The sequence below is a fragment of the Euprymna scolopes genome, chromosome 21, assembly GCF_053919585.1.
Source record: "Euprymna scolopes isolate OS-2025 chromosome 21, ASM5391958v1, whole genome shotgun sequence".
NCBI lineage: Eukaryota > Metazoa > Mollusca > Cephalopoda > Sepiida > Sepiolidae > Euprymna > Euprymna scolopes.
Genome location: NC_136502.1, coordinates 80,580,543 through 80,598,287, shown reverse-complemented (window position 1 = coordinate 80,598,287; position 17,745 = coordinate 80,580,543). Strand labels below are relative to the sequence as shown.

The window sequence follows — 17,745 nt, the reverse complement described above, 5'->3', positions numbered from 1 at the left end:
TTTAATGGCGGGTCTTCATTTGGTCCTTTTGGACATAGTGACTAAAAGGTTAGTTCAAATTCTGTAGAAATGCCCTATTGATCATCTTTTAAGTCTAAAATTCGGATCCCTGATTTTTTTTTATCCATGTTACAAACACAAGAGCTTGTCTAAGTATGACAAATGCATAGATAATAAATCTCACAATGAGTAAACGTACATTGAAATTATAGAGATAAGTAGAAAAGTAAAATTGCTTGTGTTTGGCAATAGTTCTTAGTGTGCTCATTGCACTTATGTCACCGTACTATTTTTTAAATTGTAGTAGCTTGAAATGGAGAGCAGATTACCTTGTTGCGACCTCTAAGGTATGGAAGCACTAATGTGCGTCCAACCACTCTTGGTGCTGTAACTCAACTGCCGAAACTACCACATCACCAGGGAAATCGCCATACGTTGCAACCTGTTGCCTTGTTGCGACTTAGATCTATCTCCGCGGTCTGGTAGTAGACTGATATGCGTTAAACCTGTCAAAATAGTTGAGCAACACCTATGTGGTGTACAGCCGCTTAAAAAAAAAAAAAAAAAAAATGGTAAGCACGTGAACTCGTCATTCATGTATGCCAAAAAAAAATTTAATATAAGGCGTACTAAAGCAGGCCACTGTTTCCTCCGACCATACCAGCCGCCGTGGCAGGTTGGTACTTATTGCCTACATTTTCATATTAAATTGAAGTTTCACGATGTCTTTATTAAATTGTTAGGTGAAGGTACAGAATAGTTACAAAACACCCTTCCCATGTTAAGAATAGTTTTGCTGAATGTAATTTCATCACGGTAACATAAGTGCATAAGTACCGTTGTTTGTTACTCACTTTTTTGGGAACTGGTGCACTTATTGAACTGCGTCGAAATAACGTTATTATTTAGTGTGGGTATTTTCCGCTAAAAGGTTATTTAACAAAAGTTTGCAACAATGGTTTTTACGGCTTATGGCGTAGGTAAGAAATAAAAGTACTCATGCAGAGAATGATCCGTGCTGAAATAATAACGTTATTTAAAAAGCCATTCTTAACATGGGGAGGGGGAGAGTGTTTTGTACCTATTCTGTACTTTAACCTTATAATTGAATAAAAAAAAAAAAAAAAAAAAAAAAAAAACTTTAATTAAACGTGGAAATACGATTTTAAAAATACGCGGATCACTCTCTGCATTAGCACCGAAATAAACACCTCCTCGATCGGATAAAGTTAATATAGTCACAAGTCTTGTCACACACTGCTGGACTAATCCTCCCCCCCCCCCAAAAAAAAAACCGTCTCCACAATCAGACCTTTTATAATCAGTTCGGCCAATCAAACGAAGCGAACGTAACAACTATCAACCTAAAGAGTCTGCTCTGCACTCTCACAAATATTTCTTCTTGGTTCCAACTCTTCCGAGGGTGCCGGTAAGTGATATCAACCAGTTCTTTTATGTAGAGCGATCTTTTTCCCAATATATTCTAAACATGGAGAGAGGAAGGTGTTTTGTAACTATTCTGTACTTTCACCTAACAAGTTAATAAAGAAAGATACCGTAAAACTTTAATTTAACTTGAAAATACTATTTAAAAATAGCGCGGTTCAATAAGTGCACACGCACCCCTTTTTACCTTAATTATACCGTACAATGGACCACATATTTCTTGCCACTTAAGATTTATTGCTGTGTGTTAGCACTTAACTGTATTTATTATTATTGGAATTCAGTATTTTTATAGATTCACTTCCGTTTCCAAACGACCTTTTTTTCTTTCAGTTAGGGTTACATAAGAAAAGAAAAAAAAACGGTTTGGAGACAGATTTAGAAACGGGAATGATTCTCCAAAAATACCCGAAATTCTAAAAGGGAAGATGTTATGCCATGACATATTGGTCATACTTTTGTTTTTTATCTATTAACTTTTCTTTTTCCTTTGGTTTGTTATATAACTGCAATTTAATTGGGTAGCTTTGCAGTTTACAGATCATGCTGAAATAATGTTATTTAGAAAAGTATTAACATGGGTGAAAGGGCTTTTTAACTATTCTGTATGTTCACGTAATTAAATTTAAACAACTGTAAAAATTGAATTTAACTTGGAAATCCTATCAAAAAATAGCAAAAAAATCGTAAACTGCACAAGCACCGGTAATTGTGCTGATATTATCTATTGCACCAAACCCGAGTAAAACTTTGTACATAAAAGTTAGGGTTTGTATTACTGTACACATAGATTCGAAAAAGTTGTCAAAAAACAAATATATAACAAATAAATGTTATCAAAGGCAAGATAAGTTACTTTTCTACCTAACTGGATATTTTTTGTGTTTTTATTCAATGTAACATGCTTATTCAGCTCGAAAAACAGTGTTTACCGATGTATTCGAAAATTCAAGATGGCGTCTCACACCCTCTTTAACACCGTAAGTATGGAAAAAGGTGTTATAAATAAAACTATACAAAATACTATTAAAAACCCGCCGAATATATGTCAACCTATGTCACGGTAACATATATTGAGCGGATTTTTAACAGTATTTTATCCGGTTTTTTATTTATAACATCTTTTCCCACACTTACCGTGTTAAAGAGAGAATAAGACGCCATCTTGAATTTTCGAATACATCGGTAAACACTATGTTTTTCGAGCTGAATAAATGTTACATTGAATAAAAACACAAAAAATATATCCAGTTAGGTAGAAAAGTAACTTATCTTGCCTTTGATAACATTTATTTGTTATATATTTGTTTTTTGACAACTTTTTCGAATCTGTGTACAGTAATACAAACCCTTAAATATTAAAAAAAAAAAATGTATATATATGGTGAAAGGGCACTGTGGGATCACCCGAAGACTGTCAGTGTGTGCTGGTTGTTCAACCTACAAAGTGTCTATTCCGAAAGCCATTCTTAACATGGGGAGGTTGGGGATGTCTATTACGAAAGGCATTTTCTGATTTTCAACCTCCCCGTAAGTTTTTGGGTGGTCCCCCAGTGCATTTTCACCGAAAATATTTATAGACATGTAAAAAAAAAAAAAAAAAAAAAAAAAGTTTATTTTTATTGTTTCCTATGGTTTCTTATTTCGTTTCATGCTTTGGGACATTCGTTCCATATTTAGGATAAACAGTCCACTTCCGGCGTCTTAACTTTGAGTACTGAATTTTTGTACTTAACCAAAACTCTTTGATATACTTATAACTCGGGTGAAAAAAAAGGTAGCAAGTAAAATTTTAATTAAAAGTAAAAATAAATTGTATTTTGTATAATGCACCATCTGCCTGATAAGGTAAGTCTTCTAAGTGATCATACTCCCAGATAACGTGAACGCTCCCTTTTCTCCATATTAAGAATGGATTTCTAAGTAATAACTGTATTTCGAAAGCCATTAACACGGAGGCGAAATGACACTGATTTATTTACCCTGTTATTTAATTCGCTCTGGTCAATAGATCCAGAAAAGCATGAGAAAACTGAATTTTACATTTAATTAAAATTCTACTTTATACTTTCCTCTAATTTTTAGTGATGATACTTATTTTTATCTGATATGTAAGTATATTAAATATTTTTCTTTGTTTTAAATAAGATACGTATTATATACGTTTGAAGCCAAAACAACGCATTGTTACTGTGGCGAATTTTCCTTGTGCTGGGCTTGAAACACAGAAAGTTGCAACAGGTTGTCCTATTGCGACCTCTAAGGTCTGAAAGCACTAATGTGCGTCCAACCTCTCCCCTTGCCCGAATGCCAATGCCTAAAAAAAGCAAAACACTCTCCCTATGGGGTATTCTGCCGCTTTAAATACGAAGTAGGGGGGGGCATAACGTGAAATTACGTTCACACGTGAATCACGCATGCCTAAGAATTAGAAGATGTCACAGCAGACGCCCAGAGAGGCAGACGCTTACATAATTTCTTACATAAATAAATAGTTATTTTGTTTGAAATTTGTTAAAGTTCATAAATATATTTTGAAGGAAACCTTCATCTTCAGCGTGTTTTTTTTTTTTTTTTTTTTTTGCCGAAACTTAAAAAAAAACTACCGTAGAAACAACAAACGGCTAATATCTGCTCCAACAACAACATGGCAAAAAAAAAAAAAGACATGCTTCGAAATATATTTATATATAAATAATAAATTAATGAATATAAATTCAAACAAAATAAATATCTATTTTGTAACAACGCGTTGTTTTGGTTTCAAACGTATATAATACGTATCTTATTTAATTCAAATCACACCAGCGCTTCTAAGGAACAAAATCTTTGGGTTTTTTGGTTTGCAAATGCGAATTTCATGTTTTCGACAAATAAGCACCTTTAGTCTTGACGTTATTTTTTAATAGAAAAAAAATTACTTTGTAGTTCTTTTCATTTGACAACTTTCCAAAATATTAATTAAAAATAAAGACAAAATCTCAAATTAGATTCTTTCTGTTCGCTATATCGATATTACTCTATAGTTACAGGTAAAACAGTATTACTACTGGAGTGATATTCCCTTTAATAAGTTATTTTTACAATCACGTCACTTCCGGTTTCTCCGCCTCATGTTTTATTATTATTAATATTATTATTATTAATAATGTTATTTAGAAAAAAAAAAAACTCTTCTAAACATAGCGAGAGGGGCTTCCTTTACCTATTCGGTACTTTCTCTTAACAATTTAATAAAGAAAATATAGGATAAAAAAATTAATTAAAAAGAAACAAACAACTGGAAGTGAAGTGGAAACTGAAATCGTGAAGGTAACAAAAAATCTGTATAGGTATTAAAATTGGTTTTGTTTTTTGTTAAATATTATTACACGAAGAATCATCCGAAGTTAAAATCCATTTAGTATTACGCGTGCAATGCTCAAAATGCATGTAAGCATACTCGAAATGTAACATTATGGTGAATAAGTAAAATTACACGACATCAGGTCAAATCCGGTCTATATCTTATTTTGATTTCGTTTATTCACATTATATCAACATATACTCATGAATACTTTTTTCTTTTAACCAAAATGTTTAAGGATGACCACTAATGTTTGTTGTGTTTGAAGCACATTATCTTAGCAATGTCAAATTTGCGTTTTGACCCAAACTACGCAATATTCTTCCAAATACATGGTTTAATAATATACAAAAATACAAAAACCATTAATCATATCAAGACTTGCTTTTAATTTTGCATTAATTATTAAAAAGAAAATTCCTCTCCTTCCCCAAAATACATAAAAAAAACTTAATTAGTTTAGTAAAATGAAACCATACACGATAGATATCAACAACTACTTGGTCTTTTTACCTCTGCCAAGGAATGTTTTCAGTCGAGTATACTTGGTCACTTTGTAGAACATATCTCGGTACTTACGCAGAGTAGGGGCTGTGCTGGAATAATATTATTTAGAAGCCCATTCGTAATATGAGGAGGGCTTCGTGAACGATTCTGTACTTTCATCTAATTATTTAATAAACAAGATACTGTAAAAACAGAATTTAACTTAGAAATACTATCTAAAACATAGCATGGTGTGAGAATTTTAAATTGTTTGACTCACCGAGGGTAGATCGGTGGGGAAAAGGGGAATGCTGGCAACTGTGACCAACACGGCCAGTGGTCCGTTAGACAACGAAACTGGGTGCCTATTCCTTACAAGTTCAATAGACATTCCAGTCACGCGTGAATCTCGTTGAAGAGTTTGGATATATAAAAGGAGTAGCCGCTCTACGGTTGATGTTGTCTTTCAGACAAACTACACTTCGACCATCGTTACTTATCTATGTCTTTTACAAGGAAAGACTACTTGTAAGCAACGTCGACCTTTCGTTGCAAGATTTCAAACGTTTTTTAAAAGGATAGTGTAACACACGCTTAAGATAGACAAATCTTATTAACAATCTGTAAAAAGAATAGAGGATTCTATAACGTAGCTTTTAGAGTTTACTTTAGTAATTCATAAAAATAAAATTGGAAAGAAATAAAAATCCGGGTCTTTTTTCTTTTTTGTGTTTTCTTTTTATACAGAAGGTTTTAATTATCGTTACTTTCGGCGCCACTTAAGTTTCTCGCTGCCACATGTTAATTTTAGCTTGGGAGTGCGTTTCTCTTTCCAACTGCATGCCGGCCAGAGACGGTCCATTTCTCACCTTTGCGTTTACACATCGATTTTCTTCAACATCGCCTTTTTTCTCTCTCTCTCTCTCTCTCTGCCGTATCTGTGCTGCCTTTCACTCTCCCTTTTCCTGTCTCTTCTCGCGTACAGTTCCTAATTTGCATATACCTCTTTATCGGCTGCTGCTGCTGCAATTAATCTTTTTACAAGCCAGCCATCCTTTGCAGCTACTGATACTCTCGCACGCGCTCATATGCACCATGTTACAATTCTAGGTAGCCAAATTTATAAAGCAATCAGTTCGGAATCGCCCATTCATTTTTAGCCATACTAAAGAGTCGTGATACGATAAAGTAAATTGTCTACAAATGAACAATATATATATATATATATATATGTGTGTGTGTGTGTGTTTTGGTGTAGAGACGTTGATTAACTCAACTTGAGTATAATTATAGATATTCTTACTCTCACTTATTTAGCTCGCACGTATACACACATTAACATATACACACATAAACGTGCATATTTTCATAATTGTTTTATTAATACACGTTTTTACATATGCAGTCTTTATATGCTGGCCTGCACAAAACTGCACATGCATTTAATCAAAATGCAAACATACTAATTACACGTTGAATCTACCGGCAGGTGTTTAATGTTAAGATTATTCAAATTGGAAATTAATTCTGTGTTTTGCTGTATATAATGCAGATGTTTCATTTGTAGATAAAAACATTTTATTTTTTGTACATTTGATTGTTAACTATTTATTGATAAATATTGTATATCCTTGATGAGATGGGGGGATAATGATATTTTCTGTCTGTTTGGCCGAGGCCTGATGATATCCTTGAGGGTTATTTAATTTAACGGGTAATTTGTATATTCGCGGGTTTAACTTTATTTATATTTTATTCGTCTTATCCGGGATATCCTTACTTTCTCGACCAAGAGCTTGCTGGCTGGCCACTTTGTGGAACATCTCACATGAAAATAATTTATTTAAAATAAAGATGCTTGCAAGATAATTCAGAGGAACAAGTTATAAAATTACTAGGTTGAGAGATGTAAAATGGATTGTAAACTCGAATGTAAAACTATTTGCATGGCGAGACTATTGATGTTGTTCAGAAGTTTTATTTTAATGACATAGTTGAACACGGGAGAGAGATAGTGCTAGTGTGCTTTCAACATTTAGAAATGGATGGACTAAGTTCCATCCCTAACCACTGTTATAGGAGTGTCTAATAGACATGTGTGCAAAGGGTCATGATATATGGAAGTAAAATTTGGCCAATGAGACTTGAGGGCATGCGTAGCATGGTGAGAAATATGAAAATTATACAATGGATGTGCAATACGAATTTTAAAGACAGACTTAGTTCTGATATCAGAAATATTAAATCTGAACAATGCATGGAGATGTGTGCAGAGGAGACTTCCATAGTATAGCTACATTCAAAGAATAAGTTTTTGGTTTAGTAGATGTAGATCAGTTTAGCAGGTTTAGTTTACAGATGAAGGCCAAATAAAATAAAGGAAGAGATAGAAATAGACTTAATAAATAACGACCTGGCTTGTCAATTTTTAAAGCCGTTCAAAGCATGTCAATCCGTAAGAAGGACGTTAAATTATTTATGATAAAGCTTAGTTTCAAATTTTAATATCCGTTTTTAACTCGTACCGATTTTTCACTTCAGAAACATCTCTCCTACACAAACACTCCTCCACTTTACCTGACCAATATAACAAAATCTACAGTTGGCTCGTGCTTAACCCTTTGAAATTTTGCAAATTAAAAACCATCCTACAACACAAATTAATTCCATTAGTTGGAAGTGTGACTTTTCTTTTCCACACACACAAATCGATATTTTAAAATATTTAAATACAAATTTCGGTACTCATGCAGAGAATGATCTGTACTGAAATAATGTTATTATTTAAAAAGTCCTTCTTAACATGGGGAGGGGAGGGTGTTTTGTACCTATTCTATACAATTGAATAAAAAAAACTATTTCATAAAACTTTAATTAAACGTGGAAATACGATTTTAAAAATAGCGCGGATCAGTAAGTGTATTAGCACCCAAATTTCAACTGTTAGTAGCTGGACGACATCTGTAGCAAGTGCTCAGAAACAGCAGAATGAACAGCCAGGTTATCATGTGCTCGCTCTAAGGAAACCAGTATCCGAACCTAGAACCATTTGAGTACTAGGCGAGCGCAAGTATGCAAATTTAGGCCCTGTTTGGAGTCCAAAATGGCTTTGCAAAAAGGTTTTGTTTTTTTGTTTTTTGCTTAAGAGTCAGTTTTGTTTTAGATGCCACGTTACTTGCGTGTGTTTTGGATTGTTGTCTAATCTTTATTAGTGGCGAAAAGAAGAAACTCTTGATAATACGAGGAGCAAATGTCGGTACTAGTGCAGAGAGTGATCCGGACGTAAATAATAACGTTATTATTTAAAAACCATTCTTAACATGGGGAGGAGAGGGTGTTTTGTATCTATTCTATACTTCAACCTTACAATTAAATTAAAAAAAAAAACTTTAATTAAACTTGGAAATACGATTTAAAAAAAATAGCGCGGATCACTCTCTGCACTAGCACCCAAATGTCTTTGTCGTGAGTTGAAAATCATCCAGCACGAGTGGGTGTATTTTCTACTAAATAATTTATGTGACTAAAGTAGGAAATACCTAAATCAGCTTTATCGTTATTTTTATGGTAAGTGCTCAGCTGAGCTTCAATCTATGCCCCCATCCTCGCCAAACTTTCACAAAAAAAACACTCGTCTAGCCAAAACCACTGTCAATTTCCCACCCTCTTTATCTGTGCTTAAACGTAAATGTAGATTCCATGAACAAAGCTTCTTTCTCAGAACTGCACGCATGAAACTCTCTTCCGATTGCCTACTTTCCAGCTGACTACAATCTGATTGTCTTCAAGTCCAATGTAAACAAGTTCTTGATGAATCACCCCCCTAAGTAATCCAATTTACAAAATTCCCACTGCTTATGTTTACTACGCTATAATCACATTGACTAATGTATACCCATTAACCCTTACCCTCGAGTGGCCTTCGGGCCTTGATAAGTGGTGTTTCCTGTGTAAAAAAAAAAAAAATTTAAAAAAAAGGTGCTAATGCAGAGAGTGATCCGCGCTATTTTTTAAATCGTATTTCCACGTTTAATTAAAGAATTTTATGCTTTTTTTATTCAATTGTAAGGTTAAAGTACAGAATAGGTACAAAACACCCTCCCTTCATATTAAGAAGGGCTTTTTAAATAATAACGTTATTTCAGCACAGATCATTCTCTGCATGAATACCAAAAAAAAAAAAAAAAAATCTTTTAACACCAAACATAGTTCCATATTTCCCCGTCTTTAAAATGACAGTCCTTCAATCAGGATCATGTAGAAATCGGATTTTTCTCAGACTGGAAACTTGAATTTTTAAGATAAACCGAAACTGCATCTGCGTATTTATTTATTTATTTATTTATTTATTTTTCGAGCTCTTAAGCATTCAGAGAAACTGTTTCTTAGTGTAAACAGATGACAATGCATTATTTGTCAAAGAAAATGCTTTGCATACAATCCCATCCAAGGCATTCACTTGGATTAATGTTTCTAATTTTGAGAAAAACTCGACCACCTCTAAACTATAATTAACGCATCGCATGGAAAGCAACCAGAGTTAATTCAACTAGCCAATATAACCTTTTAATGTAGAGCGATATCCACATTAATGAAGCTCACATCTTCTAGTTCAAGTGGTCGAGAATGACCCCAACAAAGACACGACTGTGAAAAGTTTTCGGTTGATCATGATTGTGGTGCATTGATGCATACTGTATCGCTAGGCTGGATGGACATGTTAATGCAGACTAGGCATTAAGTGTGGCCTTCAGATCAAAAAATGAATGATTAAAATCAACCGATCAGCCATCGTTGGATAAGTGAATGCCTTTATTTGATTTATAAGTTGTTGTGAATTACAAGTCACCGAGTATTCTCAGTTGCTACACAAATGCGATCTTCAATCTCCTCATTAAAACTAATTCTATTTTACTAGCGAGACCTGTGAAAATTTCACAGTGGCATCTTTCATATTTAATATATTGTCGCTGGGCATTCTGTGGACGTTCAATATGAGTGGAGACCCCGTGATATTATTGTAGACCTTTTGTTAAAACCAAAAGTATTTATCTAAGTAATCTGGTTAATATAATGTCAGAATATATCTGGTTATTACGGTTTATTTCCAATATCCTTATAGGCGTCTGTGAAATGTTTTCAGTGTATGGACGCCCGGAATGAACAGAAACCCCACGATATCATTATACAATCTTTTATCAGAACAGATATTACCCTTGGATTCTAGCCAGAAGACCAAGAAGGTATATTTTAGTTTCATGTACGACCCAAAATCGACATTTTTTTTAAATATAAAAATGATTTAATGTTAATTTTAAATTGCGTCTTCGGTGATCGGGAGATCCTATTTATTAAAAAGGAGGATAGAATGTGATAATATACTACAAACATTAAATTAGCGCATCTATATACTAATTTAATGTTCGTAGTATGTTATCACCGTCTATATTCCTTTATAATAAATAGGATCGCTCGATCATTTATTTATTGCAAACTATTATCCTCATCTTTATCTTTTAGTTGCTGTTTCACGACGTTTCGGCCAACTATATTCCTCTGACCTTCGTCAGGTATTGCGACGGGAAGATAGTGGTTTCAATCCTAATCAAAGCCGCCCAGAGGCTTAATTGGCTAAAATGTGGTGAGACGGCAACTATGGAAGGCAGTAATTGCTGAGGATGCAGTTAGATTTTGAGTTTCTATCCTGTTGCGGTAACTACCTGTCGAAGGCTAGAGGATTAGTTTGTCGAAACGTCGTGAAATCATAACTAAAAGATGAGGATAATAGTCCGCAAAGAATAAATGATTGAATAATATTAATCTCAATAAGTATTCCAATTAAGAACCTCCCGATCAAATAATTTATAATCTGGAAACCGTGACACACGTAGTACGTATGTTTAAGGTACTACGGTATTAAAAGGTAGATACATATTTTATTTCACGCTTGATTGACACCATTTGTCTTTTTAAGAGGTACATAAAAGAAAGAAAATGGGCAACTTAACTCAAACGAAATTCTCCGCAAATGGATATAGATGAGTTAAATACGAACTGAAGAAAAATTAAAAAGTATCGTGTCATTGGCTGATGAAATTTGGTCTCATAACGTGATAATATCTATATCTATCTATACTCCTATAAATTCGGTCTTTTGTGTGTATTGATATTCATATTGAAAAACCTCTTTTCTATTTATTTAAAAAGAAAATACAACTTTGTTATATATGGGTTGTGGAATTGCATTCACTAGCAAAAGATCTAGCTAATTTGCATATTCTTGTAAACATTCATTTTAATTAATTCCCTATTAGTTGCTTCGGGTTTTTAATGGGAGAATCACTTTAGTTAACTATTACCTGTAATTATATTCATGCAGATATTCTACATGATTTATACTTGCATAATATTTGCGAAAAAAGTTTATAGTAAACACAAAATTGTTTCCATAAATATTTATGTATACGTATATATTTTTGTTAAATCTATATATATATATATATCTAGAAAAGTGAACGTGTCTGTATGTCTGTCTGTGTGTTTGTCTGTGTATATTTCTCTACGCAATAACTGTCAATTTTTAGTCTACAGACTCGAAATTTGATATACAGGGTACTGAGATTTGGGAAATCTATGTGATCGGTTTTCGGACAGAAATTAGGCTGTTAAGGGGTCAAAGTTCAACGATTTGACCTTTGAGAACTCTACCAAACTCCTCCGACAATTTTGGGTCTAAACATTGAAATTTTAGGTATAGGTTTCTTGGACATGGATCTAACTTAATAACTTGATTAGAGCCCTAAACAAATGTTAAGGGGTCAAAGTAAAAAAAAATCGACCTTTTTGTTTGGGGGGGGGGGTCTCAGCATACACCTCAAAACACCCGGGCAACGCCGGGCACCCATGCTAGTATATCTATAAAAGTGAACGTATTTGTCTGTGTCTGTACATTTCCCTACGCAATAACTTTGTCAATTTTTAGTCTACAGACTCGAAATTTGATATATAGAGTACTGAGATTGGAGGAAATCTTTGATCAGTTTTCTGCCAGAAATTTGGCTGTTAAGGGGTGAAATTCAACGATTTGACTTTTGAGAACTCTACCAAACTCCTCCCACAATTTTGGGTCTAAACACTTGAAATTTTAGATATAGGTTTCTTGGATATGGATCTAACTTAATAACTTGATTTGAGCCCAAAACGATAAATTTTAAGGGGTCATAATAGGGGTCAAAGTTTTTAAAAAATTGGCCTCTGCGGTCTCTACCAAATTACTGACAATTTCTAGTCTAAACATTTGAAATTTTACATAAAGGGTATACAGAGATAGGGTAAGCCTTTTCATCAGTTTGAGTCGAAAATTTTTAGTTACCAATATATAAATGTATGTATGCATGTTCGTATGTTTGCCTTTCGACAGAGGCGACGGATTTTACCAAGATCAGTATGGTTTTAAAGTTCGACCTTTCGTACGACAAATAACGAAAAATTGGCTAAAAACATTAATATCTTCACCTTCAATTAGGCACTTTTCTACAGGGGGGTCGCTTTTTCGCCGATATTTTTCAAAGATATCCGCTCCTTTCGATTGTTTAGCCTTGATTTAAACAAGTCACTTCAGGTTTGGCAGTTTCGTAACCGCAAAGAAGCCAGGTTTTTTCCCCGTTCTTTTCCTCCTTGGTGGTACGAGTTCGAGCCTGCCTTCCTACTACCACTTTTTTTTTTTTTTTGCTCAACATACACATCCAAACACCCGGGCAACGCCGGCCTGAAATGCTAGTTCATTATATTTGTGTATTCACCTACGGAATTCTTTATTAATATAATTGTAAAACTCTACTTTGAATCGAACACTTTTGAAATGAATACTAGAAAATATCTTTATATGTTTCAATATTTGATGTTGAAATAAATTATATATGGTATAAGGATGACAAGTGTTTTAGTTTTTGAAAATCATTTCATATGACCTTTCGGTATATTTACGAAAAAAGATATTTTTGTCGCATAAAAGAAAATGAAATAATAGATATAAAGAATAGATAAAAGGTTATATTTTTTTACTCTTTGGTAAAATATCGTTCTTACAAAAAGAATTGAACTCTTTGTACAATAGTATCATTGATATAAAATATGATTAAAACACCCTGCTGCTGCCACTGCTGATGCACTGTTATCTTTCTACAATATAAAAATGTCTTCTATTATTTTTATTTATTTTGATGGGCATCCTACCAGATGCTATAAATTCACTTGCTATTTCAAGAGATATTTTTATTGATTTTAACGGCCCCTTTCAGTACAATTGTTTGGATCTCTAGTGCACTTGGTTCACTATGTATATTCGCTATGTAGATTTTGAAATTTGTATAAGATAGTGCGAACGCAAATGCATGAGAAAGGACATTGCTGGTAAAGAAAAAAGGGTATTTGTACAGTTTAATCAAGACCTTAAAACATGAAAATATCGAAAAAGGGTTATATTGCCTGTATCCGTTATGGAACGAAGTTCTCCGAAAAGAAACATTCACTTAATTTCATCAAATATTTTTTTTATTTTTTATTTTTTTTTTTTACAGCGAAAACACAATTTGTTATACCGAGCAAAAGGTTAGATTTTTAGGGAGAAAAGCTAGTATTAATGGTGGGGAGAGAGTAACAAATTCCATAATGGTTGACTTCAATGCGCTCTCATATGAACGTGTTTTCCGCTGTAAAAAAAACAAAAAACAAAAAAAACTATTCCATCAAATTAAATGATTTTTTTTCAGAGATCTTCAGTCCAAAACGGATACGTATAATATAACCTTTTTTCGATATCTTCATTTTTTTAATGCCTTGATTAAACTGTACAAGTACCGACAAAAGATTATAAAAGAAAGAACAATCGTGTTATAGATGTGGAGCATGGAACGAAATAACGTTCGAGATCACGTGGGAGGCGCGGAGAACGTGAGAGATCATGTGGGTGACCTCACAGCTCTAACAATAAGAAAATCTCGTTATTACAAAAAAATAAAAGGAAAAAAAAGCAAGTTGAAGTTCTTTTCTATTCTTGGTCTCCTTTGTAACAGAAATTACGTGTTGGTTCCCGCACAATATTACATTCGTTTTCATGAGCCTGGTAGTTCCTATTACTGGAATGGAGATCTTAAGATCCTAATTTCTTTTCATGTCGTACGTAAAACCTTGGTATTTAGTTCCTTTCTCCATCTTAGCTGCGCTTAAACCAGCATCATTAGCGACACTGAACTCAATTAGGACGTGCGTCTCCATCTAAAACCCAGAAATAACTAAAGATATACTTACAAATCTTACATCATTTGATTCAGTATGACCCCGAGCAGGTTATAGTAAAAAAAAAAAAATGAAAATACTTTAATATTCATTTTCTTGGGGTTACCAAGACCAAATCAATGCAGAGAAAGTGTGTATTGAGTAAGAAAAATATCTTCGTTCTTTTTTTTTTTTTTTTTTTTTTTTTATTCATACAACGTGTTACTTCTCTTTTATTCGGGATTCAGACATTTTTTGATGTTATGCAAGATAACTCTCCAGTTTACAGGGTTCAACACGTCAACCGTCTCCAAATTCCTTTCTGTACTGTCTTGTTTTCCAGATTTTATATAGCTGTCCAATGCCACTTTTGCAATGATTTATTATATTGAATGAGTTTCTGAATGAGAGAGAAAAGTGTGGGAGAAGCTGAAAAAATAAAACTATGTATGTGTGTGTGTGTATAAAGAGAGGGAAGGGTAAAAGAAAGATGTTAATTATACATTTTTAAACGTTCAATTTTGTTATCCATGCCCCTCTCCCCTGTCCAGACAACAATCTCGGGAACATATGTGCAGTCTTAGTCGCTCTTTTATAATTTTTTTAATACGTGGGTAGTACCAAAAGTAAAGCCTCCTATTTTTTTTAAACTCAAAACATTGAAGAGCTACAAAAACAAAAGTATTATCATTAGAACGAGCGAACTTTTGTGCTCCAAATTTTTTTCTACATAGTCACCACCATACTCGATGCCCTTTTGCCAGGAATTCAATGATGTAACTCACTGACAAGGTTTATCTTAGTCTCATACTGTCAATATCTGCAACAGAGAAATGAAACTTTCACTCATAACAATGCAATTCGCTATCCTCTCTGATCCATTCAAGCGGAATAAAAAAGGAGGCATTACTTTTGAAATGCTCCTCATATTTATTTAAAGTAATGATGTTAATAAAATGAAGTTTATATATTTATCAAAGAGATAGTCGTGTTTCATTAATATACAAGTGTAAATTCCAATATACGTAGCTAATATATATATATATATATATATATATATATATATATATATATATATATATATATTAGTGGAAATGGTAATTAATAAAAACTGAATAAAGTGCTCAATACCGTTGTAGAGCAGGTATGCGTTTTATTTTTTATTACCGTATCTTTCTGTTAAGTTACATTATATTTTCAGCTACTTGGCCGTTTTTTTTTTTTTTTTTTTTTTTTTTTGCCGTCTGTAGCATCCTCAGACTTTTACAGAAATGTTCGCTATTTTGGGATGATATATATAGCTTAGAGTTAGAATAGAGTAAATTCAATTCTATAAGAGACTTATTGGGATAATATAAAATATATACCTAACATCTTCTTTACTCTTCTGATGAGAAGCATTAGGCTTCGAAATACCTTGGTATAAAGAGTCCCCTCTGGCCCCCAACTAAATGCTTGTATACCTTTATTAAATAAATGAACCGTGCTATATTCTCTAATATACAGTTTTTATGACTTCGTTTTCCAGTCTCATTGTTTCCTCTCTCTCATATATATATATATATATATATATATATATATATATATATATATATATATATATATATATATAATACTATTAATATACTAAAGTTGTGTTAATTCTTCATATTTTAATCACAAAATATATGCTAAAATATTTCTCAGTTTTGAAATTAAGTTATTTTCGAAAAAAAATTGTTCTAATTAGCTGTAATTTGCAAAGAAGTTAGTGATGCGTCTATTTTTATATCTATCACTTTCACTCTCACTGTACGTTCCAGCCTCTTTTCTTCCATTCTATATGTCGTCTATCTGTGTCGCTTCTCTATCCCTCTCCCCTTTCTCTCTATCCCGATCTCTGTTTATTTAACAGTAGAAGGCGATAAAAAAAAAGGAATGAAAAGGTTGGACTAGTTCATTACAAACACAAACTTGCAATATAGGAAATATCACTACTTGCAGTATTGTTATTTAACCCATAATCGTAGAAGAAACTTGTGAGCAGAAGGAGATTAATTTTGGATTTTGTCATTTTTATATGTACGTGGCTTTATGAACTCATCTTTTTCTGATTTCAAGCCATCTAACACAAGTTCAGTGGGTGACCCAACGAGTCGCATTTTTTTCTAGTAATATATATTTGTGTGTGTGTGTGTGCATGTACATACGTGCGTGTATTTATGTAGATATGGGTGTGCCTGTGTATGTAATCTCATTGAGATGCTTTATGGAAGTTGTTTTCTAGATAACAAGTTATTCACTTATCTTCAAAATTTTGGCTGGATAAAAGAAAAATACATTTTGAAAATCTCTTTGAGATCAATAGGATATTGCGTAGCTTGCAGCACTTGTATCTTCCTTGAAGAATCATAATGAACATTGTTTTAAGGTCATGCTCTTGAGAAAAATGCAAACCGATCAATGCCAAGCAGAATTGTGCCTGAAAAAATAACACAGCAAGGATTGCATGTATTTTTATTGTTTATATATATATATATATATATATATATATATATATATATATATTCATGTATATATTCATGTATAGGCAGATCATCCTCACTGTTTTCATATTCTATTTCTCAAAGGAAATATATATATATATATATATATATATATATATATATATATATTGTGCATATTAATGTCATATGATCTGAAGTTCATGCTACAGTCCAAAATACATTATTACTCAAGAGTTTTGGAATATTCTGTTCACTTGTTTTTTTCTGAAGTCGTTACTCAGTCAAACTAAATTAAACTGAGGTACCAATCTTGTCTGATACACACAGTATCGCACAGATTTTTTAAATTCTTATTCGTTCAAGCTTGGGATTAGGCATCATACTGAATGACAGATATTCTAACTGAGAGATCTTAAGATTCTAACAATTCCTTTAAATGCAATTTTGTTTTAATGGCTTAGACTATGGCCTTAAAATCCACGGTGTTAGAGCAACTTGATCTTGAGGTGAAGTTCTTGTGTAAAATTTAAATATTTAATATTCTCTTGTATCAAGCTTGGCAACAGATGGATGCGAACATTAAATTACTTAGTATGAAGGGCGTTGTCGCTGTAAACACGTGGAAAGAAAAAGCAGTTTAAAAGGACGTGGTGGACAAAAACATTTCATTTATTAATAGCTTGTCTACAACAAATTATAAAAACA

The 17,745-nt window shown here is 33.0% G+C and overlaps 1 long non-coding RNA gene across 1 annotated transcript in view; it reads left to right on the top strand.

Annotated features, from left to right (window-relative positions):
- The window catches only part of LOC145243015 (uncharacterized), a 220,825-nt gene that overhangs the window by 115 nt on the left and 202,965 nt on the right, over positions 1–17,745 (top strand). The window lies entirely within an intron of this gene.